At 51.0% G+C, this 26,201-nt stretch overlaps 1 protein-coding gene across 7 annotated transcripts in view; it reads left to right on the forward strand.

Annotated features, from left to right (window-relative positions):
- Positions 1-26,201, forward strand: part of TET3 (tet methylcytosine dioxygenase 3) — a 159,467-nt gene that overhangs the window by 37,622 nt on the left and 95,644 nt on the right. Inside the window, exon 1 of one of the 7 annotated variants that reach the window (XM_042859285.2) lies at positions 3,794-3,927. The exons of the other annotated variants lie outside the window; for them this stretch is intronic. The gene's annotated coding sequence lies outside the window, so the exon portion shown is untranslated. Of the gene's footprint in view, positions 1-3,793; positions 3,928-26,201 lie in introns of those variants that run through there. 7 annotated transcript variants of the gene reach the window in all.

Below are 26,201 nucleotides of genomic sequence, written 5' to 3' on the forward strand. Positions count from 1 at the left end.
CAAATTCAACCCCTTAACTTGCATTAACCAGATGAAATTCACCCCTCCCCCGCCAAGTCGGCATTGATGGAGTTTTGGGGGGTGCAGAATGGAATCCATCCCAGCTGGTGGGCACATCGGCCAGACCATTCCCGTTCCAGCTCCTGTGAGGGGTGCAGTGATGAATGGACAGTTCCAGCCATGGCAGCCACATCCCTTCCACCTCTCCCTCCCCTGTGCTATACTCTCCAGAGCTCTAACGAAGCCCCCTTCTGCAACAGGGCACGGCCTCCCTTCTGAATCACCAGCCCTTGGGCAACGGAAGCGCCCCGGCCCCACCGCACTGGGGTCCTCAACGGGGTGGGTTCCATGCACCGAGGTGACACCTGCCATTTCGAGGCGGGGGGGGGTGACAGTATTTTGAATCCAAAGCCAACCAAAAGGAGCCTGTGACCGCCATTTTTCTCCTCTGATATTCTCCACTCTTTGCCCGGATGCATGGTAGCTGGATACCCTGCACCCAGTTATTCCCTGCATCCATTTCCATTGATCTCTCGGTGGTTGGGATTTCCAGGGTGCGGTGGCACCAGTGGGTTTGTGCATTGCCCCGCTCCCCATTGGAGGCATGCCCTCAAACCCAGATTCATGAGCGGAAATGACTTTAGGTCTCAGCCCGGGTAACCACCTACCTGGACGGTTTGGCACGGTTCAGTGCCACCGTACGTCTTTGCTCAGGAGAGTTCCATGCCTGGACTAATGGGGTTCTGGGTGGGTGAGGACTGAGGTTCATTGACAGGGTTGGGATGGAAGGCCTGGAGCTGGAATGGGGCGGGGGAGCTGATGGTTAGAAAGGGGCATTAACGTTAGCAGAATTGCATAGGGTGGCCGGGAACTGGAATAGTTGAGAAGGGAGGGGATTGAAGGACATGGGCAGAGCTATATATACGCAGGACTGCGGGTCAGGATCGGGCTGTGTCTGGCACAGCAGAGGGACCTTCTATCAGGCCAGAGGTGCCTCAGGAGAGGTGGAGATGGTTTGCACGGTACTTGCCCGCTCTGACGTAGACCAGCGCCCTGCCAGTCCCTTGCTTCTGCACGACCTAAGTTCACTCCCAAATCTTAAAAACATATTTATACCCCTCTCTGTGACATTCATCTTATTTGTGCTTTGAGTTCGCTGGAAGACACTTGACCGATGCCGTGTTATTGGAAAAGAGCCTTGCTTTTTCACTGTGCTCTGATCCAAGTGCAGTTGAAATCAAATGTGAAGAGGCTGGAGATGGGAAAGTCTGGGTCTAATCAGCTCGTCTATATTCCCTACCGATCGATGCTTGTACGAATGGTGGAACAGAGCCCTCCCTGCCAAAGTTCAGCCATTGCTGCAGATCAGATCAGCTGGCTGCACCTGAAATGCTGTAACCAGGAAGGGATCTTTCCAAAATGGCCATTTCGCCCATCCCCAACATTGTTGGGAACCCAAGAAGGATGCTTAGCAGATGCCAGTTCTGCATGGAAGAAGATTGGCTGCATTGATTCCCAGTGTGCTGTCAGCATTGTTTTCTGAAAGGTATTCAGAATGAGACCTTGAGCAGAGACAATACTGCATTTTTGTTTGTTTAATCTAAAATGACAGTTCTGTTTTTGTAAAGTGTACCTTCTGCAGATCCATTCAGCTGCATCCCTTTAGTAGTAGTATTTCCTTTTTAAAACGAAATCAACAAGCTGGGAAATGTTCACCACTGAGATCTCAATTTCCAAAGCAGCCACATGAAGAAAAACAAACAAACAAAAAAAGACGGGTTTATCGTAATAGTTCTAATTGCCTGCTGCATTCTTGTGCCTCCAATCAGTGCAGCATGCAAGGTATGAAATAATGTCTGGATGGCTTTTCCCCAGGGACCAAGCACAATTATGTACTGCTGATGTCATAAAGAGTGGGATCATGGGTCCCATCACTTCTGGTAAATTGCTACATTTCTTTTTCGGTTGGATTTCGGGTGCTCTGCAAGAGCATCTGTTTGTTACATGCAGTTGTCCATGTAGACTATGATCTACTCAGGGCACCCTTTCTTGTATGTCTGGAAAGCAGCCAGGAGATTGCGGGTGCTGCTTCAAATAAATAATCATGAAAAGAAACAGTTGTGGGTTTCTTCTTCAGGGACAGATGTTGCGGGGAGGCGGGAGACTGTGAATCAAGTGATCCAGATTGCTGCAAGGACTTGCTCCCATCAGAGGATTTTGCAGTTGACTTTTTTAGGAGCAAGATTGGTCCCTCAGGGTCAGTCCAGAACCCTCTTGTAGCAAGACATCCAGCCAGATCATGGAGCCGTACATCTCTGCATTAACGTGGTACAAGCTAGCTGTATCTGGTGGAGTTTGCAGGGCCATTCAGGAAGGTTGATGCCGACTCTTTAGATGGGCAGCTAAGAGACAGAGCCCCCACTCACTGGATCTGATGATTTGTGTGCAGTGGCTTTTTGTTGTCCCAGGTCTGAGAGGTGCAGAGTTCTGGTCCCCTTGAGGGGGATGGCAGCATCGCCTGCATATCCAGTCTGGCGGGGATGTATTTGCACTTGGCCCTTCATTTAACCTCGCTCTACGCAGTTCATCACATGCAGAGGTCTTTCAATCGGCCATGTCCTAAATAGCAGCATTTTGGGTGGGTGGGCAAGAGGTGTGTATTTATTAGGCACTCGGCTGCTACAGCACCAGGTCCACACGCAGGATTTGCTACGCGGAATTTTCCGGCTTGGATTATAGAAAAGGTCAAACGACATCATCATGGTGGCATCGTCCAGGACTCAGGCCCTCAGGTGCTCCTGCAGTGCCAATAAATAAAACTAGTGCTCCCTTCTGGTTTTCAAGTCAATCAATCGTATACATACTTACCTAGCTAGATATTATTGTTTATTGCTCGTACTCCATAGAGCCTAGGAACCGGAGTTATGGACAATGAGCCCGTAACACTAGGTGCGGTACAAACACAGAACAAAGAGCTGACAGTCCCTGCCCAGAGAGCTGGCAGTCTAAACGGAAGACAAGAGACAACAGGTGGAGACAGACAGACGGGCTGTTTCAGTTTGGTTTGAAATGGGCCAGGCAGGGACTCTTTACACATGTGCTTAAAAATTAGGAGCAAAGTGCATCTGTGCTTGCGAGAGTGAGTGGGGGCTGAAAGGTACCACGGCCAACAATTGTGACTGGTTGTTGTTTGTCAAGCTCTCTGTTTGTACAACACCTCGCACAATGGGAGCCTGGTCTGTGGTGCAACTGCAGCATAAATCGTCATAAGCACAGCAGGTCTTTAGATCAACCCAACCCAACCCCTGATCGCTGCCTGTAGCTGATGTCACAACTTCTAAGTCTTTATTAATCTATCGAGGGTAGACTCTGACTTTTTCCCTTTAAATGCCTTCCCCAGCGAGGAGAGTTGAAATTTGCCGAGAGGTAGTTCTCTGCTCCCGTCTTGGCTCCTTCTGCGCTGGTTTCCCAAGCCCGTGACTCTGAGCAAACGCTGGGAGACACAGTGGTGGTTTGTGCCTATTTTTAGCCCATTTGGAGGGCCCCTTCATTCCCTGTCTGGAGATGCTGTCTCTTCGTGCAGTTGGCAGCCGGTGCTCCCGGCCGAATCACGCTGCCTGCCTGCACATGGCTTTTTTAGGTTTACAAACATTACAGCCTCGTGCGTGCATCACCCCGTGAGTCATCAGCCCCGTCACGATTGCAGGGCTTGCAGAACGAGGCGCCGGGGGAGGGAGGAGGCGGTGTGTGTGCCTTCGTTTGTGGGGGGTGGGGGTGGGGGGGGTGGAAGGTGAGAAAGTGATGATGACCCGAATGAGAAGTCGGCTGGCCGCAGGAGAGAGTCGGGTACAGTCAGAACGGAGAGGGGACGTGTTAATAAGGAACCCGGAGAGGTGACGGCACTTCTGATCGGCGAACAGCAGCGGGGTTTGTAACTTCCGGATGCGCCACCCATTGCTATGGCCAGTCAGTCCAACCCGACCCAGGAATCCCCCTTTGCTTGGATCCCTGCTCCTTTTTTGGGGGGGGGAAACATAGGCATGCTCGGAGCAGGGGAGGGTCAAGGGCAATCAACAATGGCTGGATTATTAACGTGATCTGCATGGCAGCTGAAGGATCCAAACCCTCTTTATTTCTATCCAGCGCCTGGGTTTTTTCTTTTAAAAAACATTTAAAGGGACATTGTTGGGGGGAAGAGGATCTGGCAACAGAGTGGATTAAAACTCTTGCAGCCCGAATGGCCTTCAGTTTTGCTGCTGTTGCAGAAGTAGGGGAGAGGGGGAGGGAGGGAAGGTGTCTCCCCCTGGCCCCCCAGATCTGTTCCTTTGCACCAAGCCCAGTTACAAAGGGGGCGGCAAAGCAGGACTCTGAAGGACTGGGGCTGCCTTGTTGGTGGGACGTTCAGTGGCCCAACGCCATGGCCTGGCTTCGTTTACCGTCCCCCTTTAGCTGCTGCTTTGAGAAGAGCAACAGTCCCTCCTCCCCAACTGCAGCCTTAGGAGCGCGCCTTGTGCTGCGTGTGCTATTTTTAGCTGCTTGTCTCCGGGCGTCAGGGAGAAGCAGCCGTCGGATCTGTCTTCATCCACATGCAAAGCTTTCCCTCGCGGCTTGGGGAATCTGCGGCGGGGGGGGGGGGGGTGGAAGGCGGGACAGACCCAGGGGTTAGCAGGCTGGTTGAAACAAACCAGGTTCTGCCTTCTCTGGGATTGCCCCGTCCTCTCTCTTTTTTGCAGCCCCTGCTCCGCCTGCAGAATGTCCTGGCAGCCTTAATGGAAATATGTTAGCCATGGAGGAATGCAGAGCTCTGATTAGTTCCTTCTGCTCCATGCGCCTTGATTAAGGCCTTTTAGCTGCATTAACTCCTTTTAACTTGACTAGGCCCCTAAATCAGATGGGATGCAGGTCGCTTTGACAGCATGCTTGAATTATTGATGCGCTTGCAGCGTCCCGGATCCTATGACCAGGCGGAAAATGGCTGCGGAGGCCAGGCAGAGCTCAGATTTATTGGAGAAGGGCTGGAGGTGTGGGTGGAGGGGGATTAGAAATCCTCCTGGTTGCTCTCCTAACTGCAGAGCTGCCCCGGGCCACAGCACCGGCCCTCGGTTATCAAAGCTTTCTAGCGCACATACATCAATCCACGGGAGGAACTGTAGGGCTCGGTAACAAGATCTGCCGCGTTTCACCTCTAGGTCAGCTGTGAACTTGGCTGGCAGTGATTGAAAGCATTTAACATCCGATGGCAGCTCTGTATGAGATCAGGTTTCCCCGCTCCAGCTCTGCATCCCAGAAGCCACCATCCCCCTTGGGGGTAGCTGCAGTGGAGAATTTGAGTTTACCACTGGGACAACGCTGCAGGCAGGATGGGGTGGGGGGTGCTGTAGTGTAGACAGAGCTCAGGTGGTAGCTGGTGTTCTAACCCCTGTGTCTGCTAGGCAGGGCCAGGAGACACGGTGGTTAGAAAGCTGGTGGCCACTAGTACTACCACTGGTGGGAAATGTTGAGGAGAAAGGATGAGTAAAATGACTTTAGTTGGCTAACATCTTGCATGGGCAATTACTTCTGAATCACTGGGCAGCCGGATAGGGTTGATGTAGGTAAGTGTAATGTAAGGAACATCTTGAACTCTTTGCAGATTGATGCTGGACCATGGTCCCTCTGAGAGCTGGGAGGAGAACCCAGGAGTCCTGGCTGTCCGCCTGCTGCTCTAGTCACCAGAGTGCACACCCAAGAGTCCTGGCTCCCAGCTCCCCACTGCCCTAATCACTAGACCACGGTGCCCAGCCAGAGCTAGATATAGAACCCAGTTTTCCTGATTGCACCACCTCCCTAAACACGTGCTCATTAGCCTCACATCTTTTACAGAAGAGCCCCGGTAAAAGAGGTGGGAATGGAACCCAGGGTCGTTCCGTGTTTTCGTGGGCAAGTGTACCGCTGCACGCAGTGTGGTCACGAAGAGGTAGATAGAGAGATCTAGCAGAGTATGAATTAACAACCCACTGGAGAAACTGCCGGACACAATAAGAAATGGACTCTCCCAAGAGTTATTGGTTGTGTGCTGTTGTCTACATGGCATGTACCTGTCTCCATCCAGCCTGGAATGGGCCCCTGAAGTCCTTTAATTAAGAACCTCAGATCCAGGTGGCGAGATCTCAGTGCCATATGGCTAAGAGGGGAGGGATACTGTGGGGAAGCCGCACTGGGAGGTGTGGGAAGGACCTTCTGCTTTGGACCTTGTGGCCTGGGTTAATGGTCATTCATTATGTAGATACCCGGTGTGGATTCCCGGAGGTGCTACTCTCAGTGGAGGAGGGCATCATTTCCCTGACTGAGCATCAAAGGTGACATGGGCCATGCATAGTAATGAGATCACAACAGCTCTTAATCGCTGGCCATTCTCCTCCCTCATTTCAGCCAACGCCCTGAGATCAACACTCTGCCCAGTCAAAGGGACCCTGAGCACAGTTAACTACCGCCTTTCTGCAGTCAACACCTGAGGTGGAAGGGTGAAAGAACCTGCCGTGCTGGGGGACGTGGGTGCCGTGCAGCAGGTCCATGGCCAGGACCAAACCTGGGTCGATTTCGCAGTGTGTATGGAACGGGTCCCCATCTGGTGTCCCTGGGCACTGCTCCGTTGAAGTCAGTAGGGTCAGATCCCCACTAGTGTAAATGGGTGTCTCTGCCCTGGAGTCAACAGGGGCAGATCCCCGGCTGGCATAAATGGGCGAAGCACCTCTACTGACATCAGCGGAGTTAGGCTCAAGGGCTTGGCCCCAAGGCTGAAGAACAGTTTGGAAATGTGATTGAAACCCGTTCAGTCCCGCGTCTCCTGCAAAGACCAAGTTGGCTTTTAAGGACATCTGGGGACAAGTTGATTTTCTAACCAGGTCCCCAGTGGAGTTTTGACGTGGACAGAACCAGACCTCGTTAGAGAGAAGATCCCAAGACCAGAGTTAAGGTCCAATTGAGCAGCGGCCAGGGACTCAAGGAGATGCAAGGGGATGAGTACGCAGCTCTGGAGACAAGAGGAGCTTCCAGGTGTGCAGTGCATTTCACCCCTCTGTGCTCGTTCTCTTGGTTGCAGAATGACACCTGACCGTGCAGTTGCTGGAGGAAGTCCTGGTGTCCCGGGGGATGGAAAGGCCACCCTAGTGGGAAGAACTGAGCCAGTGGCAACAGGGACTCCCCTGGCAGCAAGCCATGGGCGAGAAGTTTCATCTTTCTGCCCCCTTGCCTGTGTGCGACATACGCCAGCTGTCACGTGCTTGCTCTATCTCATGCTTAGGTGGTTGCTCCTTCAAAGCGTGCTTTAAGCCTCTCCCGAGGAACCAGGTTACTATCGGAACAGCTCATCAAGCAGCGACCCAAGGAGGCATCCTGGACCTAGTTTGAAGAGCAAAGGTGGGAGGAAGCAGAACTTCCGCCTGCCCCAGAGCATTATGGGGGAACTAGCTCTGAAATGGTACGCACTCCCTCCTCTACCTGAGCCTCATGTCTGCTGATACCTAGGTATTTCAGGAGCTGATCTGCACGTCCTGCCCGAATTCTATGGCAGTTTGGTGGCCAGTCCTTCACGGTCTGCAGGGAGAACGGAGACAGAATGGGAACTTTCTGGAGGGCACTGATAGTTCACACTCAATTAAAAATACTCCAGTGGCTTGGACAGCTAACATGGGCTAAACACACCATGAACTTGAGGCCGGGGTCTGTTTTAAGGGCTGAGCAATCCTGACCGTGCAGTATCGGAGATTATGGCACAGCCTTTCTCCAGTTGTCCCAGAGGTCGGGACTGGAGCGGAGTGTGGTATGAAAGGGCAAGTCAGGTGTCCTGGATCACTGTTTGAGTGTTAATGGGTTAGCGGACAGGGGGAAGAGGAGGTCAGTGATATTTGAATGGGTCCTTGTTTTTGTCTGTGAGGGAAAACCGTTAGCAACCCAAGCTTATCTATGTGGTCGTATTTTAATCCATCTGAATGGCAGAGACCCCCTGTTTCCATGCTGTGCTTCTGCTGCGGGTAGAAATCAATAAGTTGAACTGCATTAGCCTATAGTGTGTACCTGAGTGGGTGTCCCTTTGAGTAGCTCTGTTGCTGTACATCTGAAGTGTCTGACTCCTGCTGCCATCACCTCCGATGGTGACATGATCTGATCTCAAGCTAAGCAAGAGCTGGCTTGGGCGCTTGGACGGTCACTGGAAAGCTGCGGTGGTGCTGTTGACTCAGCAGATGTCAGCCTTTGCTCTGAGTCAGCCGATGTCCCCAGCTGAATGCTGTGCGGCAGGCCGCGGTGTCTTTTAGAAGAGAGGTATTTAAGTTTTCAGTTGAATAAGCCACTCGTCCTTGATCGTGTTGCTGTATGCTGTTTAAAGGCTGCTTCCATTCATCCCAGAGGTGGCTGATCATCCGTTTGCCACTGTGCCTCACTTGAAAGCTACTTCTCTTTCCCAGAACTGGGTGGCTCAGGCCTTGTAATGAAGAACTTCGCCCTCAATGGCGCTGGTTCGGACCCAGCTCAGATCAGTTGTAACAAAAATCTGTTCCCATCTGGGGGCTCTTTTCTGATTTAGGCAGTTGAAGGATTCTCACCATCCCAACTAGCACGTTTCTGGGAAACTCAGCAGTCGGGCCAAAGGTGGTGGTGCCGGGCAATCGGAAAAATCCTCTCTTGACTTGTAACTAAGGGCCACTGCCAGAGGAATTGCTAGCCATGTTCTGAGAAACCACAGCCAGGGAAATGTAGACTCCTGTGATGTCTTTGTTTTGGTCACTTCCTGGCTATTACCACCTGTTACAAGGGGGCTAATTCTTGACATAGCTATACTAGCAGCAGAGGGTTTGTGTCTATTGCATCATGTTAGCGTATAGTACCTTTCTCACAGTGACCTGCTTCACCCTTCGTATGCTAGGGGAGCAAAGGACATCAGTCCCTGTTATTGACGGCTAGTTACTAGGTCAATGGTCCCACGGTAACGGGATTCCCAGCAGCAGCGGGGAAAGCCGCAGGGAGAGGATTGAAGCGTGTATGTTTTGGAGCTGACGTAGCTCTGTAGATTGGCTGTTGGACGGGTACAGTTATGGCTGAGTTAGATGACACATCCGGGGCTGCAATGGGTTTTTTAGGAGGGTTTGGTAGACAGTTGGGACGGTCGGGGTCACCCGTAAGAAATCTTTGTTCGAAGGGTTGCGTTTCTGCCGGGGAATTCTGAGCACCAGTTGTATGGTCTGCCTAGCCCGTTCTGTGGTGAAACGCCCATGGCATGAGTGGGATCACCCTCGTGAACAGTAATAATCGGAGATGAGCCATTAGCTAAACCTCTTCTGGCACTGGGGGAATCCAACTCTAGCATTCCCCAGATCTGAACTGGGCCAGCGAGAGAGAGATTTAGAATAAAGGTGAAAGAACTGAAGCAAACATGGTTTTCTCCTTACTGCGTCAGGGATGCGCCTGTCATGTCCCCAGTGAAATCAGGTAGAATCCTCCATCTGGGTTACAGCCTTACACCCTGTATGGGCCGAGTATAAGACGGTTACCCAAATCCCCTTGCTGTGGCAGTCAGGGTCCAGTGCAGTGTGTACTCTGAACTGTATTATCCGGGTGAATCCAGAGATGGCAGCTAAAATCCATGCTTAGACTTTATACTTCTCAGCCTGAAATCACTTCATGAACATTAACAAATTAATCCTTGCCCTATCCCTCGACGTGAGTACTTCTTCTTATTTGGGTTTTATCGTCTCTCCCTTCTCCCTTATTTTTTATTCTGTACAGATGGCCCAAAATCAAAACCTTGGATTCAAACAGCTCTTTATTCACCCAATTTTTGTTAGGCCTGACGTGGGCCGTGGTTCAGCAAGGCACTTTGGTGTCTGTCTAACTTTGAGCACATGTTTAAAGTTAAGCACGTGCTCAAGAGCTTTCCTGCCTCATGGCCACAGTTACAGATAAATAAGGGGGCAATCCAAGCCTTGTACTTTAGCTGATCAGCCATGAGGGTATGGAAGAAACTGGTCCACTATGACATATTGCCCAGTTAGGTGTATTATGGGGGATTTTATGCCTTCCTCTGCAGCACTCTGGCATGAGAGCCAAGGTGTTGTACTAGATGAAGCCTTGTTCGGCTATGGCAGAATTAGTCGTTTGAGTTTACATGGGTTACTGACTTTTGGTTGCCTCAGTCCGTCACAGGACACCATTGGCCTGCTTTTCACAGGTGCTGAGCATTTGCAGCTCCCATTGTCTGCAGCTGGTGCCCAACACTTCTGGAAGCCAGGCCCACCGTGCGTGAAGTTGGGCACCCAAAAGCTTAGGCACTCAAACTAAAGGTCCCTTTGAAAATGTGGCTAGTACAACTTTTCCTCTGCTGAGTTCGGCCATTAACCATTGCCGCCCACCCGACAAGTGTGTCTACTTTGCAGAGAGGTTGGGAGAAAATGAAATCACAGAGAGTTGGAGTGACTTTATCAAAGTCATGCAGGAAGTGTGTGACAGAGCTGGGAATTACACCTAGGTCCCTAGATTTCTAGTGCCTTTTCAATTAGGCCACCTTTCCTCCCTGTGTTCTCGGACTGATGTTAACTCAGGAGTAACTCCAATGTGGCTACACCAATGAGTGACAGCCACATCCGAGGCAGTCACTGGGAACCTGAAATGGTAACACACGATTGCTCTGCCTAGCTGGTGAAAAGAAAAACAAGGTCGGTGAGGTAATATCTTTTGTTGGACCAACTGATGATTACCTGTTCTGTTCATTCCCTCTGGGACACCTGGCATTGGCCACTGTCGGACACTGGACTAGATGGACCTTTGGTCTGACCCCGGTATGACCGGTCTTATGTTCTTAACTTCTGTTGGTGAGAGAGACAAGCTTTCAAGCTACACAAAGCTCTTCTCCTGGGAAGAGTACTGAGGCCAGGTCAACCCTACACACTTACTTCGGTATAACTATGTCCCTGAGGGGTGTGAAAAATCCACACACCTGAGCGACATCGTTATACCAAACCATACCCCCCTGTGTAGACAGCAGCTTCTCCTGCCAGCATAACTTCTGCCTTTCGCAGAGGTGGAGTTGTTAAGTCGACAGGAGAACTCTCTCCTGTCGGCTTAGAACGTCTTCATCAGACGTGCTACAGCAGTGCAACTGCACTGTTGCAAGTTTGTGGTGTAGACCTGTCCTAAAAGTGTTACAGCTAAATACGAGATTGAAGAGAGAGTTTTTGGGTTTGTCTACACTGCACAGTTGTCACCAAAACGTTTGTCTTTTGCGGGTACTTAAAAAAGCCCCCCCCTCCCCGCAAAAGACAAGTTTTGCCGACGCAAGTGACAGTGTGAACTCGGCTTTGTCAGCAGGAACGCTTTCCTGCTGAGAAAACTTATGCCGCTCACAGGGCTGGAAGTATTTTGTTGGCAAAAGTGCTGACAAAATACCGCAAAAGGGCGTTCACAGGCTGACTTTTAGTGACAAGGCTGTGTCGACACAGCTTTGTCACTAAAAGCTGCGGTGTAGACAAGCCCTTAGACATAAGTAGTTAGCACCTATTCTCAGGGACCATTCAAGGTGAAGTGGCCTGTTAACACCCCTGTAGCCATATAACAAAAAGTGGGGTTTGTGGTTACAGGTTGTTGTGATAGGCCATAAATCCAGCATCTTCATTAAGACCATAATTTATAATGTATAGCAAAGTTATTTATTTAAGCTTTCAGGTTTGTCTTTTGAAAGCATTTGCAGGTTTTCTTTGAGGATGAGGACTAATAGGTCAGATGCCGAGTGACCTCTTTGTGAAAAGAGTTCACCCACAGATGACAGGGTGTTTTTGCCTTTTGTCATTTTCCTCAGTGAGTTCATTCGAGAGCGTAGTGACTGTCTGGTTTCACTCACATAAATGTTATTGGGGCATTTAGTGCACTGGATGAGATACACCACATGTTGTGATTCGTGTGTGTAGGACCCATGATCTTGAAAGGTGTGTTGTGGGTGGTGTTGATCATTGTAGCAGTGGAGATATGGCTGTAGGTTTTGGATCTGTTGCTATGGCAGGGTCTGGTGCTGCTTTGAGTTGGTGGGTCGTGGTCTGTGGGGAGCTTGCTTCTGATGATGTTGGGGGGTTGTTTGAAGGCTAGAAGAGAGGGTTCTGGAAAGATTTCTTTCAGGCTGGGGTCCTGTAGCAGGTGCGGACTCACCCCTGCGGCACCTCCTGCTGGTCTCTTCTGGGAATTAGCTCATCCACCCAAGAGCACCCTCTGCAGGCCGGTGATCCGCCTTGCTGCTGGCCCCGTGTCCCTCCCAGGACCCCGGTGCCCCTTTCTCGGGGTGCTGCCCCCTGGCAGTACCCCCTTTCTCTCAGGGTCTCCCCTCCCCAGGAAACCCCCACCCACTATCCCCACCTCACCTCAGTATAAGGCTACTGCCAGTCACCAGCTAGCCCCCGCTCCTTGGGGCAGACTGCAGTATCAGCCTACTCATCACTGGCAAGGTTGCGTTTGGACCTGCTGCCTTTGCCTAACCCTGGGCTGCCCTCTGCACCCCCAGTACCTGTTGGCCTAATGCTAGGCCGCAATCTGGGGCTTTCTGGGCTGGAGCTCCCCAGCTCCTCTGCCTTTCCCCAAGCCCTGCTCCACTCAGGTACCCTGCCTCTAGCTCCCTGCAGCCAGGCCCTTCTCTCTCTGAATGCACAGAGAGAGACTGTGTCTGCCCCTGGCTTCTCTGCCTTTATAGGGCCAGCTGAGGCCTGATTAGGATGTGGCCCAGCTGCGGCTGCTTCCCCAATCAGCCTAGTAGCTTTTCCTCTGCCCCAGGGCTGTCTTTAAACCACCCCGCTACAGATCCCCATTGAGTATAAGTTGTAGTTGCTTGATGATATCCCGGATGGGTTCCAGTGTGGGGTGGTAGGTGACAACTAGGGGTGTGTGGTCAGAGGGTTTTTTTATTTCTGTATTGAAGCAGGTTCTCTCAAGGTATTTGGGTAGCCTGTTCCATGATGTTTTCTACTTTTCTGGTGGAGTGTCCTTGTTTAGTGAAGGCAGTTTTGAGTGTGTTAAGGTGTATATCCCGAGCTTTCTCCTCAGAGCATATTCTGTAGTATCTCAATGCCTGGCTGTAGATAACAGATTTGATGGTGTGTTTGGGGTGGTTACCGGTTCCATGTAGGTAGGTGTGGTGATCTGTGGGTTTCTTGTATATAGTTGTCTGTAGGGTTCCATTGCTGAAGTTGATCATGTTGTCCAGGAAGTTGATGCTGGTGTGGGAATATTCCAGAGAGAATTTAATGGATGGGAGATAGTTGTTGAAGTTGTGGTGGAAGTCTATGAGGGAGCGTAAGTCGTCTTTCCAGAGGATGAAAATATCATCGATTGTATCTCAAGCTTATCGTTGGTTTCGCGGTGCATTTGTCCACAAATTCTTCTTCAAGATGGCCTACGAAGAGGTTGGCATATTAGGGAACTGTCCTAGTACCCATGGCTGTTCCCATGGCTTGGACAAAGTGTTTGCTGTTGAATGTAAAATTGTTAAGGGCTAGGATGAAATGGGTAAGTCTGGCAATATGTTTGGGGTGGATCTCTGAGGGCTGTCCATTGCCTTGTAAATGTTTGAGGCAGGCAGCTATGCCGTTATTGTGAGGGATGTTGGTGCGTAGGAAAGTGATATCCAGGGTGGCGAGGATGGTGTTCTGAGGGAGATTGTTAGTGTGGCAGAGTTTGTGGAGGAAGTCAGTTGTGTCCTGGAGGAAGCTGGCCCTTTGTGTGGTGAGTGGTTTGAGGATGGTTTCTGTGAGTCCCGATATTCCTTCAGTAGGAGTCCCGCAGCCAGATATAATGGGTCTGCCTGGGTTCCCTTGTTTGTGTATCTTGGGAATCATGTAGAAGATCCTGGGGTGGGTTCATGGAGGATGAGTTTGTAGAGTTTCTCTTGGAGTTGATTGGGGAAGGATTTGATGATATCCTTAAATTCCTGGGTAAACTGTGGTGTGGGGTCTTCTTTGAGTTCTTTATAGTGGGTGATGTCAAAGAGTTGTCATTTGGCCTCGTTAACGTCGTCATCACAGTTGAGGAAAACAGATCTGCATGAGAGGAAACTTCTCCCTACTCAAGTGCGAGCTACCTATGGAGCTGGGAGGGGAAAGCAGGCACATTTGCTTGCCACAACCCACGTTTCATAGAACCTTCCGCAATCTTCTCTCCGTCGTTGCTTTTGTCCTCCCTTGACGTGTGAGTAGATAGTTGGGGCCTGCTTTTTCAGAAGAGTTGAGCACCCACAATCCCAGGTGAGGTCAGGTGGTCAGTGCCTCTGAAGATGGAGCCGAAAGGGGGAATCTCTGTTGAAGTGAGTGGAGTTGCACCAGGGATTACTTTGGCCCAAGGATGGGAGTATAGAAAGGGGAAGGGTTTGCTTTCCACCATGCCCTCTGGAAGGGAGGGAACAGTGCAACTTGGTGCATTGATACACACTGAACACTCTTTGCAAAGGTCTGGGAAAGCAGCAGGCATTTAATAGAACTGCCACGAGTGATTTACCCACCATGACGCAGCAGACTCCTCTTGGAAACTGGCTGGGAAATCCCTTCTCCCAGTTATGCCAAAGCGTCTCCTGTTGCAGTGGCCATGCCATTGGCCTGGGAGAACTGGGCAGGACACCCTGCTGATGCCATTCCTTACCTGCTTAGAGGGGGCGCTGTGGGGCAGCATGCCTTTCCCGGGGTTTAAATGGAGTATAAATGTATCCAGTGAGCGCCATGGGGATATCAAGGGAGGCGGGGTGTTCTTACCTGCTCTGGAGCCTGGCCAGCACGTTGGGGTTAATATTTTTCTCTCTGCAAGCTCATTAAAAACCACAGGAGATCAGGACCTTGGTTTTATGGTGCACCCACCTACGCTGGCGCTAGCAACGCTGGCATGCTGCCAACTCTGTTCAGTGTCCCAGTGCAGTCTGACGGGTTGGAGTCCATAATAATAAACAGGAATGACTAATTAGTCCTCTGAGGGAGACCGATCAGTATCATGAGCCCCCTTTTGCTGATGGGGAAATTGAGGCCCTGGGTGAGGAGGTGACTTGTCCAAGGTCGCACAACCTGTCGGTGGCAGAGCTGAGGCACCGTCGTAACCCTGCAGATATGTGGGTGTCTTGGGTCTTTTTGTGTTGGGACACGTGTGCCAGCTGTGTGTGCAGGCTTGCAGCTGTGTGTGTGTGTGTGTGTAGCAGTTGTGCATACATCTGTGTGTGCTTCTCTCTGGGTATGTCTGTATTTGAGCCAGGAGAGTGATTCCCAGCTTACGTAGACCCGTATCTGAGCTAGTGCCTAACAATAGCAGTGTGCTCACGGGCGGCGGCTTGAGCTAGCTGCCTGGGTACATACCCAGCGGGGTCGGTGTGGTTGTACTCCGAGCGGCTAGTTCGTGGCCACCTGTGCTGCTGCAGACATACTGCTGTTTTTAGACACTAGCTTGAGCAGACCTAGTGTGGGTAGGGGTCCATGCAAGCTGGGGGTCGCACCACCCAGCTCAACCAGAGACGTACCCCGTGTGTATGCTGGTATGGTTTTACGTGTGTGGGGGGGGGGGGAGGAGGGGGGGTTAGGGAGGCAAGGTGTCCATGCTTATGCCCGCATTTGTGTCTTTTTGTGTGTGTGTGTATGCACACGTGCATGCTCTTTGCTTGTGTGCCTTTGATTTTTCGTGTGAGGGTCCGTGTCCGCGTGTGCGTCTGCCCGTTGTTGTGTGCGGGCCTGCGGTGTGTCTGAATCCATGCTGGGGAAGCCGCAGCCCCTCCTCAGAGCACTGCATGGCCACTCGGTCCCTGATTTCCCCACCCCTAGCACGCACACAGTCTTCAGCCTTCAATCTGCGGTCACTGCACAAGTGGCTGGGTTGGATTGTTTGTTTCGAAGGAAGTTTGGCGCTGACGGGAACTGGGGAAGCGCCGCTCGGCTGCCAGTTTGGCAGGTTTCCTGGTCAGGGAGGAGGCGAGTGCTTGTTAGGGGTGCTTTAGGGACAGCCGGAAAACACCAACCCATCACTGCACTGTGTGTAACCTAATTGAGTTTATACAGCTTTGGGGTTAACAACCGGCTGGAAGTTCAATCTCTGCAGCGTCTCTTCACCCCATCTCTGCACGGACACATCTCCTGAAGGTGGACAGGCGCTGTTGGAGTCAAGTGTTTTGTCCGTTGTAACCAAAGGAAAAACACACACGTTTGGGTTAGGAAATCTGGATGGTCCAGTCTCTCTCTGCAGCAGAGAATAGAAGTAGGAAATAGAACTCTAGGTTAATTTCCCAGCTGGTGTAAAGTCCAGGTGATTGGAGGAGTTTAGCCAGGGACGAATTTAGCTTGGTGTCTCGTGTGTACGTGGTGCAGGGCTGGTGTGTGGAGCAGGATGCGGCCAGCCTGAGTTTGTGAGAGGTTACGGGGTGGGTGCGCAGCCCATGTATAGGACTGGTGTGCATACATCTAGGTTGATGTATTATTCTACTTTATTTGGGTAGCACCTTGGAGCCCCAGTCCTAGTCTAGGACCCCATTGTGCAAGGTGCTGTACAGACACAGAACAAGACAGTCCCTGCCCCGAAGAGTTTACAATCTGTGTATGAGACGAGAGACGACGGGAGCTGGGTGCTGCAGTGTTTGTGAGTGCGTGTGTGGGGAGGAGAATGGGGTTGGTGTGTGCCTCCCGGGCTGGCGCGTGTTTGAGCATGCTGTTTGCGTATCTCCGTGCTGCTAGCAGTTGCGTGTGTGGATTTCAGTGGGGTAACACCTCAGTAGCATAGTGGTCAATCAGGGCCATAAACACTGAAGCGCTCTGGCGCGAGCCGTGCTATGGAAGCTGTTGTTACTTATTCGGAGAACTGGCGTGCGCCCAATGCAACTGCTGTTCCTCTCTTAAGCTGTGGGCCGTGTAGCTTGGGAAGCAGCACTGTGGATTTGTTTAGCCTCGAGGTGCTTTTATTCATTAGATCTGGTTTCTCAGGACAGTGAATCTGCAGAATGTTTTGAGGCAGAGAAGATTTACCATCCTAGAGAAGGCAGTGTATTCTACCGGGTCAGGAGTTAGGGACCCTGGGCTCGATAGCCGCCTCTGCCACAGAGCTGCTGGGCAACCGTGGACGAGTCCCCCCTCTCTGGGGATGTCTGCACTGAAAGAATAACCAATGGCACTGGATCCTCCGGCTCCAGGGCTAAAAAATAGCCATGTCGATGTTCTCACTTGGGCTCCGAGTCCCTCCCCACCTCACCGGATCTCAGAGTCCAGGCTCCAGCCCGAGCGGGACCGTCTACGCTGCTATTCTTAGAGGCTGATGACCCAGTCTCTGAGACTCGGTCCTTCGGGTTCTTCTTTGCAGTGTAGACGTACCCTCCGTGCCTCTCCTCTGCCAATCTTATGTTTCCTTTAGGTGGCCAGGTGCATTCGCACCTCAGACTCAGGTGCTGTTCATGGCAAGATCTCAAAGCATCTTATAAAGGGGTGGGGGTCTCCTCACCCCCATTTTACAGGGGAGACTCATTGAGTCCCAGAGAGGGGAAGTGACTTGCCCAAAGCTGCCCAATGGGGCCTGCTTCTCCACTGATTTTTGCACCTGGTTTAAAACGAGCCCAAGACAAAGCCCACCCCAGAAGATCAATAACTGAGACCCAGGCCTGTGCTTCAGCTACCTGCCTCTCGCCCAGAAACAAGATTGAGGCATGACTCAAAAAGCATCCTGCGTGATGCCCTGGAGGCGATGAGGCATTTCTTCCCAGCTCTCCCCTGCATGCAGCAGTTGCTGCTTGCTTGGGCAGCTGTTCAGAACCGGGGAATCCCCGGCTCACCCGTCTTACTCGCTCTGACACAGGTCCTGGGAGCTCTTGCAGCTACGCGAGGGACTGCAGAGCAGAGCCCTAAGCCGGCAGCATCACCACATGCGATTTCGACTCACTGCAGCCCGCGAGAGATGGCTTTTTGGCGGCTGAATCGCTGGAAAATAGCCGTTACCCTGCCTCTCTCCTTTTCGTCACTTCTCTGCGGAGCAGGGTGGGGGTGTGTATGGGGGACTGCTAATGAGTCACCACCTCCATCTGAGCACATGGCACATGCCCCAAGAAGCAATTACAATTAGCCTTGACGAGGAGAGCAGCCGGGGGTTCTGGAAAAGTGAATCATTGGCCTTTCTCTTCATGACTGTGTGTTGGAAATGAGCGATCGCTGAAGGCATTAGCGGCACGAAACAAGGGGGGGTAAACAGAGAAGAGAGGGGGAAAAAATTATATATAAACGAAGGAAGCTGCTTGCCCCAGACTGTCAATTGCCAAAGCAGATGTGGAAGGTACGTGTGCTGCCCACCCCAAGATGTTTTGTACCCCTTTAAACGTGTGTCCTTTCTGAGTGTGCTTGAAGTGTTAATTACCTGGGGAGGAAAGTGTTTGAGATCTAAGAGCAAGGGGAAAATGCCATGCCATGGAAAGCAGTGTGGGCTAGTAGATTTTGAGCTGGATCGAGATTTGGGAGACCTTGGTTCTGCCACCAGCCTGCTTTGGTGACCTCGGGCAAGTCACTTTTTCACTCTGCCTCAGTTTCCCCAGCTGTGAAAGGTGGATTGTGACCTGATTTAGTTGGGGATTGGTCCTGCTTTGAGCAGGGGGTTGGACTAGATGACCTCCTGAGGTCCCTTCCAACCCTGATATTCTATGATTCTGTGACCTCTTTTCTGAAGTGCTTAGAGACTGACAGATGAAAAGTGCTGTATGGTATGTAGGTGGCAGTCTATTTAGCAGCAGGAACTTTATTTTCAAAGCACTTTCTGTACGATTAAGTAATCTACAAAACCTACTCAGAAAGGCTGGTCTGTTTCATACAGATGGGGAAACTGAGGCCCAGAGCCGGGGAAGGGCCTTGCTTTAGTGCTTTGGTACTGTGGTGATTGTTCCTTGCAGGAGGGGTAGTTAGAAACTCATGCCCAGATCTGGGCTTAGGAACCAAGGATTCATAACTCCGGATCCAGCAGACAGACTGTGTGGGGCGGGGCTCACAGTTGTCTATTGGTTGCCAGCAGTGTTTGATTCAGGCAGCCGTGTGTTGCACAGGGGACCTGCCAGCACTTGCCTTGATTGGAGCATGTTGGAATCTCCACCTGTTTTTAATTTAAAGGTTGGGTGCAAAAGAGGGAATCGCACCCGAGGCAGAAGGGGCCACCTGGCAGCCTGTGGGATGCCTCATGCTGCCTTGCCAGCCTCTGACCTGTCTCCCCCATGTGGTCACGGGAGAGAGAGAGACGCTAAGATGCCGAATACATATGAGCCACCAGTTGGGACGGGATGGGGACGGGGTCGGGGGCACTCTGCGATGTAGGTGATCTGCTTGGATGGGCAGAGCTCAGCTTTTCCTGGTGATTTGATCGTGATAATTACAGGGGATGAGGGAACGTGTGATTAGGTGTATTTACTTGGGGGCTAGACATTATCCTGGCATTTATATAGGGGGTAAAGTGCAGTTAGGGAATTTGCCCCTAGTACTTATAGGAGGGGTGGGAATTACCCTGCCTTTCATATGGGGGCAGAGGCATGCGCTTGGGAGCTTTGATCTGAGCAGTTCTAAGAGGAGACGCTGGTGTTTTGTAGCCATAGTGAGATTTGTTCTTCTGGGCCCTAATTCTCCCCCCAGCTCTATGTGATACAAGTAGCTCTCATAGATTTCAGTGGAAGCTGTTGTACCATGGCTGGGGTGAACAGGGCAGCTGTTATTTGTAGGGTTATCTCAGCACCTCCATGGAGGAGGAGTTCGGTATATGAAGGGATTGGAGTGAGGGCCTCCTTTATCAGACAATGGTAAGGTTTGAATGGGTTTTGCATTTATTCGGAGCAGGGGGTTGGTATGAAGGGGGTAATTTGAAGTGAGGGGTTATTCTGTCATCTAGGGGAGCATTCTCTTGGCATCTGTTAGATGGATGGGGTGTTACCTGGGGATTTAAGGTGTGGGGGAATTGAGTTTTTCCCTGAGGTTTGCTGCAAACCCCTTTCCCTTGGTTGGAACCCGACGGTCTCTGTTCTGAGGGCTTCCTTGTCTTCCTTCCTATAGCCCCTCCGGTGGGGTTTTTTGTCTTTTGGGTTGAGGGCCCAAACTGCCTTCCCTTCAAAGCAGCCCTAGGCACAGCCTGGAGATGTTCTGAGTGGTGGATGCAAGCCGGGGTGGGCGCCGGAGGCGGGCAGAGGTCAGCTCTTTGTAACTGAGTGACTCAGGAGTCGCTTGAACGCAGCCCTTTCTGCATTCCCACGCCGCCATGGCCAGGTGGGCAGCCTTTAGTAACCAGTAACTGGAGTGAGTGTACACCACGCATGACTGCTTTTCAGCATGTATCTGCCTCATGCTTGGAGACCTGCCTCTGGGGGGTGGGGGACAGATAGAATATGGCCTCCAGCTCACTTTCTGTGGCATCCCTGATTTCTGTTCAGTTATGCTACAGCTTGTGAGAGGCTGGTCTGGCACAGTGGGACCTGATTCTGATGTCGCTCTGGTTTGGGCTGCATTGCAATGACTCCTGATTTACACCGGTGTGTGGGAGAGCAGAATGATTCCTCCTTTCCTGGAGGCGGTAAGTATTTGGGGAGCCAGAGCCCCTCCCAGTAGCTTTCCCCCATGGATCCGGTTATTGCAATGCCTATCGCAGAGGTGGGGTGTGTGTGACAGCTGGCGTTTAGGACATATTGTCGTGCTGCCACGGAGCGGGTTGCCAATGACTGGAAATCTGGCCAACCCACTCCGCTGGGCAGGCAGCCTACAACAAACCCCACTGTACGTCTTCTGCTCCGTGCTATTCACCCACCCGGCACTGAGCTGGAAAGCTGATCTGGTGGCTCAGTGTTTGTGCTGGGGGAAGTCAGCTGAGTTTGAGACTAAGAAGAGACTTGGAGCCCAGAACAAAAATAGAACACGTTTTTTTAGTTGCACAAAAAAGGGTTTTTTCTCCGCCCCCTCCCCCTTCTCTTTGGAACTTGCTCCATTGACTTGACTCAAACAGCCGCTGTGCTCCCAAGCCTGGAAAGTGTTTCCTTCTGGAACGGCCCAGCTGCCAGTTGGCTCCTCCTGAGCTCTCTGGCTTGCTCTTCACGCTGTGCCGATGATGTGATAGGAATCGGAGTTACGACCTGGACGTTCGCATGAATGAAAAAGTCAGCTGCGCTGTTCGGAGCAGTGCTAGCCAAGAGGCAATTTGGAGGAATCCGTGTGCTCTCTCTGCCAGCGGAGTGCCGTGCTCCACACAACCGGGGGGGCCAATTTTTGCTCTTTTGGCTTCAGTGGGAGCCAGAGGAAGAAAGTTGTAGTAGTTAAAGCACAGAGCGGGAGCGACATAGTTATACCAACCTTAAACTCCCTTGTAGACAGCGCTGTGTCTTCCCGCCGACCTAGCTTCCGCCTTTTGGGGAGGCGGATTAGCTACGCTGATGGGAGAGCTCTCTCCCGTTGGCGTAGGAGCATCTTCACTTAAGCGCTGCAGCGGCACAGCTGCACCAAGGCAACGTTTTAAGTGGAGACCTCTCCTCAGGGCATGGCAGTGCTGCAATCGGAGGTGCGATGCAGCACATGTCGACGTACCAGAGCTAGCTTTAGCCTCGCTAGCTTGGGCACCGAAATCAGGGCAGGCTGTACAAACCTGCTCGGGACCCTGGCTAATGACTCAGGCGGCTAGAGCGTGTCATCACGGCCACGCTGCCCAGCACCCGAGCTAGCTAAATGTCTACCCCTGATTGCAGTGTAGACATACCCTCCGTGACTTTCCCAAGGTGATATGGGGAAGCTTGAGGCAAGGCAGGCAATTAATCGCAAGTTTTCCAAGTCCCAGGCTAGTGTCTTAACTACTGGATTATCCTTCCTGTCTTATGCCCACCATCACTGACTTGCCATGTGACCATGGGCAATTATGACTCTGTAGTACTGACCTGTCTAGGCTAACTGCCTCAAGCCAGGAGCCAGGTCTCCTGATTACTAGTCCAACATTGTGTCTGCGAGACCGCACTGCCTCTTCAAGTTCCCTTTCTCTGCCCCCGTGTCCACATCTGTAATGTGTGCATGGGGATGATACCTACACCCCAGCGGTTTGCAAGGGGTCGATTAGTTAACATGTGCCCCTCCATATAGTGTATGTAGATGGGATACAGGAAGTTCTGGAGTCACAGTTATTTCTAACTCTCAAGTAATGGTGTGTGAAGATGACAAGATCTCAGAGCATTTCATGGGCTTTTGTTCTGGGACTTTTTTTTGTGGTCTATTCATTTAGCTGGTGAAAGATTTTTTTGTTTTGGCCTCAAAATATGCACAATATCTCACTGTCATAAGAATCAGCGCAGACGTCAGCCTTCGTCTAAATGGAATGTGTACATTCTGTGTCTGTCCCTCTACCCGGGTCTCCTTTTCACTCAGAAAAAGATCTTTTCCCCCTACTGTTTCTTGCCAGTTGATGTGAAATGTGAAACGCCTCTCTCTTTCATAATCCACAGACTCCAAAGGTCTTTGCAAAAGAGAAGCCAGTATCAATTATCCTCTTTTTAGACTGGAAACTGAGGCACAGAGAGAGGAAGTGACTTGCCCAAGGCCACAAACTCAGTGGCAGAGCCAGGAGTTGAACGCAGGTCCTCTTCTTTCTGGCCCGGGGCCTTAGCCACTAGGCCATGCATCCCTTAACTCCTGTTTATGGGAGATGTGCTATCCAAAGTGGGCACGTCCTGGCACCATTCAGGAAGCCTGCCGTTTCCTGGGCTTGTGTGACCCCGTTTTGCATTGTATTACACAGGATCCAGATTCCTGTGGCATGTCGGAAGCACAGGCAGGCAGAAGTGGTTAAAAAATAATCTCCTTTGAACTGAGCTAGGGAACGAACATTCCTCTCCGCAGAACCTTGCGTCCTTCATGGATGAATTGTGTTCCGCAGTAGGAGATCTTTCCCTTCCCAGTGATAGGAATGGCTTCAATGGGTCATGTGGATGAATTTCACGCTGCATGGGTAGGTCTGCCCACGTGAAGACCCTTCAGTAAGGCGCATGTAGTACCTATTTTTGGTTAGCTGGGAGTATACTGTCTTGTTCACTGGGTAGTACAAGCTCCTTGGGCAAATCATTTCATCCCTCTCTTTTCCCTCTTGCTCGTCATGTGTCTTATTCTTTTAGGTTGTAAACTCTTTGGATTAGAGACAGTCTCTGTGTTTGTACAGCGCCGAGCACAGCGGGGCCTGGTCTCAGCAGAGGCTTCTGTAATGCAAATAATAAAATAATAATAGTATAGTCATCTATTCTTAGAGCCAGAACCTGATCTGCAGTCCTTACCCATGTGGATAATCTTTATCCACATTGTCCTACAGAAGTCAACGGGACTGTTGGCATGAGTAAAGGTTATGTAAGATTAGCTAATAGTCTATATTGTCGAGGAGTTGGAATGAGACCCTCAGTAGGTGTAAATGAAGTCAATGAGAGATGCCTTCTGAGGATCCGGTCACTGGAGTTGCGATTGCAAGAAACAGCGTGGTTTTCCATTGCAGCTTTGTGATGATCAGATGCAGGGGGGATAAGTGTGGTATAAACAGAGATAAGACAACCTGGGTCATTTGCCTTCCGAATGGTCTGTCGGTGTCAGATTTCACCTTCTACTCTAATGGCTGGTCTCCTCTCCGCTTAGATGCCGTGCCTTTCAGAAACGCCATGCGTCAAGTGATGCAGGTGTTGCTATGCAACATGGCCCTTTTAATGAATAAGTGAGTGACTGGTACAGAAGAGCTACAGACATGACATCAGTTGTAAAGGAAGGCCTGAAATGTGACCTACCTTCCTATATCTGTGTGCAGAATCCAGGGTTGTGGTGCAGAGACAAAGAGGCGGAGGACTGGAACTGGTCGAAATAGTTTTGTCTGAACGCTTTGTCTTTTCAAAATGGCTTTTGGGGCAAAACTATTTCTGCAGAAAATCTTCATTTATGTCAAAAATGTTCAGTGTAAAAACAAAATCCAAAAAAGTTTCAGTAAAAACATTCATTTTTTTTTAAACAGATATATATATTTTTTTAACGGGGGGGGGAGAGCCTGAAAAAAATTTCACAGGGAATTTTGAAAAAAAAAAAAAAAAAACACAACCAAAATGTTTCAAAATTTCTATAGAAAAATAATTGGTAGTAGATGCTGATTACTGCTGATTAGTTTGGAGAATCAGGCTTCTGGAATTTCATTCCTTACCGCCTGAAGAAAGTCTGGCTGCTTCCTTCTAGGTGCCAGGGGAGACCCATGAATCAGACCGTCTGAGGGTCCATCTACACTACGCTGGGAACATGCTTGCCAACTTGGGTAGCCCATTCGAAATAGCAGCAGCTCGTCTGAGTACAAACTCGCCCAGCGTATGTATTCAGGCAGCCTGTGCTACCCCCGGCTACGCTGCTATTTTTAGTGCACTAGCTTGAGCAGAACTAGCACGTCTGTCTGCTGAGCTGGGAAGCATCTAAGACTTACCCTGAGCCACTGGTTTTGGGGCAGCATGGCTACGTGCTGCTCCTTACTCGGGGCTTGTGACAAAGCCAGAATTGAGCCTTTAGACTTTTTTGACATTGAAAATCTGTCTCCCCTCCCCCAGCCTTTCCTCAAGGGAGCACATCACGACCTTAAAAAGCCCCACCGGCTCAGAAAACTCTTATCCCAGTGGCCCTGGCTTTCGTGTGCCTCACCCTTCCTCCTGACCCGGCCGGCACAGGAAGGTTGCAGCAGGCTGTGTGACTGGAGTGTCCGAGTTGCTGCGAGTTGCGGGGCCAGACTGATTTGCCAATTGCGTGTGCAGTTATGAATTTTCCAACCTTGCTTTGAAAGGGGTCCAAGGCAGATTAACAACAGATGCTTTAAAGCACCCTTCCCCATGCCTTGGTAATGAGAGGAATGCTCCGTGCAAACGCTGCGCTTCCAGCCGCTGTCACTTGTCTGCAGCTAGCGTTCCGCCTGCACGTCCCACGCTTCAGTCTGCTCGCTCCTTGGGGAGCTCACCTCCTCGCCAAAGGCCTAAACTGCATTGAGGGACTTCGGAAGCCGTCCCTGTGCTCCAAGCCTCTCCTTTGCAGTGCAACGTATGTGTGTGTTTCAGGGGCACGGCTACCGTGTTCCTTTGCATGACCCTTCTCAATGCACAGCGCAGCACCGCAGGTGAGTTTTATCTCTTGCCCACAGCGCCTTAGCCAGCTGTGATTAGGTTTCTATTAGATAGCTGGATAAATCATACAGGCCTGATTCTCTCCTCACTTGAGTCTGATCTCCCCAGAGTAAAACCGGTGTGAACGAGATCAGCATCAGGCCCAGTAGGAATATTAAATTAATTCTCCATAGAGTTTTTTTCAGAATCCTTCTCTCTGTTTCGCTGTCTTACCGAAGCTGGGAACAGTAGTTGCTAAAACAAGCAAACTGATTTATTGGAAATAATGATTTGAAGGCAAATATCTGGATTTCAGTTACGCTGCTGTAAATCTGTAATAACTCCCCTGACTTCAGTGGAGTCTCTGGGTTTACAAAGCGCTAAAGTAACCGAAAGCAGCATCCGGTGCAAGACCCTTCATCCCTACTCCATTTCTTGGCCTCTCTCCATCACCCCCCAGGCAGGCATTCTTCCTCCTATTCGCCCTTTTGCCCACATACCCTTAGTTCCCTGCTGCCAGAGGTGACAGTTGTGGCCGGAGATGGAATACCTGGCAACTGGCCCAGACCCCAAATCCAGGAGTTTTTCTTTCCATCTGTGGCATCTTGGTGTATTGCTGTTTTTCCTGCGGTGGCTATAAATGGCCCTTTTCTGGTGGGTGGCAGCCTCTCTTTGGCTGGCTAGCCGGCTTCCTCCTGCTCTGCAGAGTCATTTCCCCCTTGCTCTGTCTGTCTGGATTGAGCCGTTCTGTTGCTGTCGCACACTGGAGACCACAACCTCTTGCCTATGTTCCTTGGGGCGTAGCTGTGCCTAATGGGGTTCTCCTTAGAGGGTTATTTAGCTTAGAAATTCACGCTCCCCCAGATGTGTACAGAAGTCCAATTATTAGGTACCGTGTTGAGGGACAGGGAGAGGAAGGAGGATCCAATGGTTAGAGCGCTAGCATGGGACTTGGAAAATGCAGCTCCCTGTAGGAGCCAGGCCACTTAGCCTCTCTGGGCCTCAGTTCCCTATCCATAAAATGGAGATGACACTTTGTGAGCAGCGTTCTGATCTCAGCCACCCTGGTGCAAATCCACATTGGTTTCACTGACGTCAA

The sequence above is a fragment of the Chrysemys picta genome, chromosome 2 (assembly GCF_011386835.1).
Source record: "Chrysemys picta bellii isolate R12L10 chromosome 2, ASM1138683v2, whole genome shotgun sequence".
NCBI lineage: Eukaryota > Metazoa > Chordata > Testudines > Emydidae > Chrysemys > Chrysemys picta.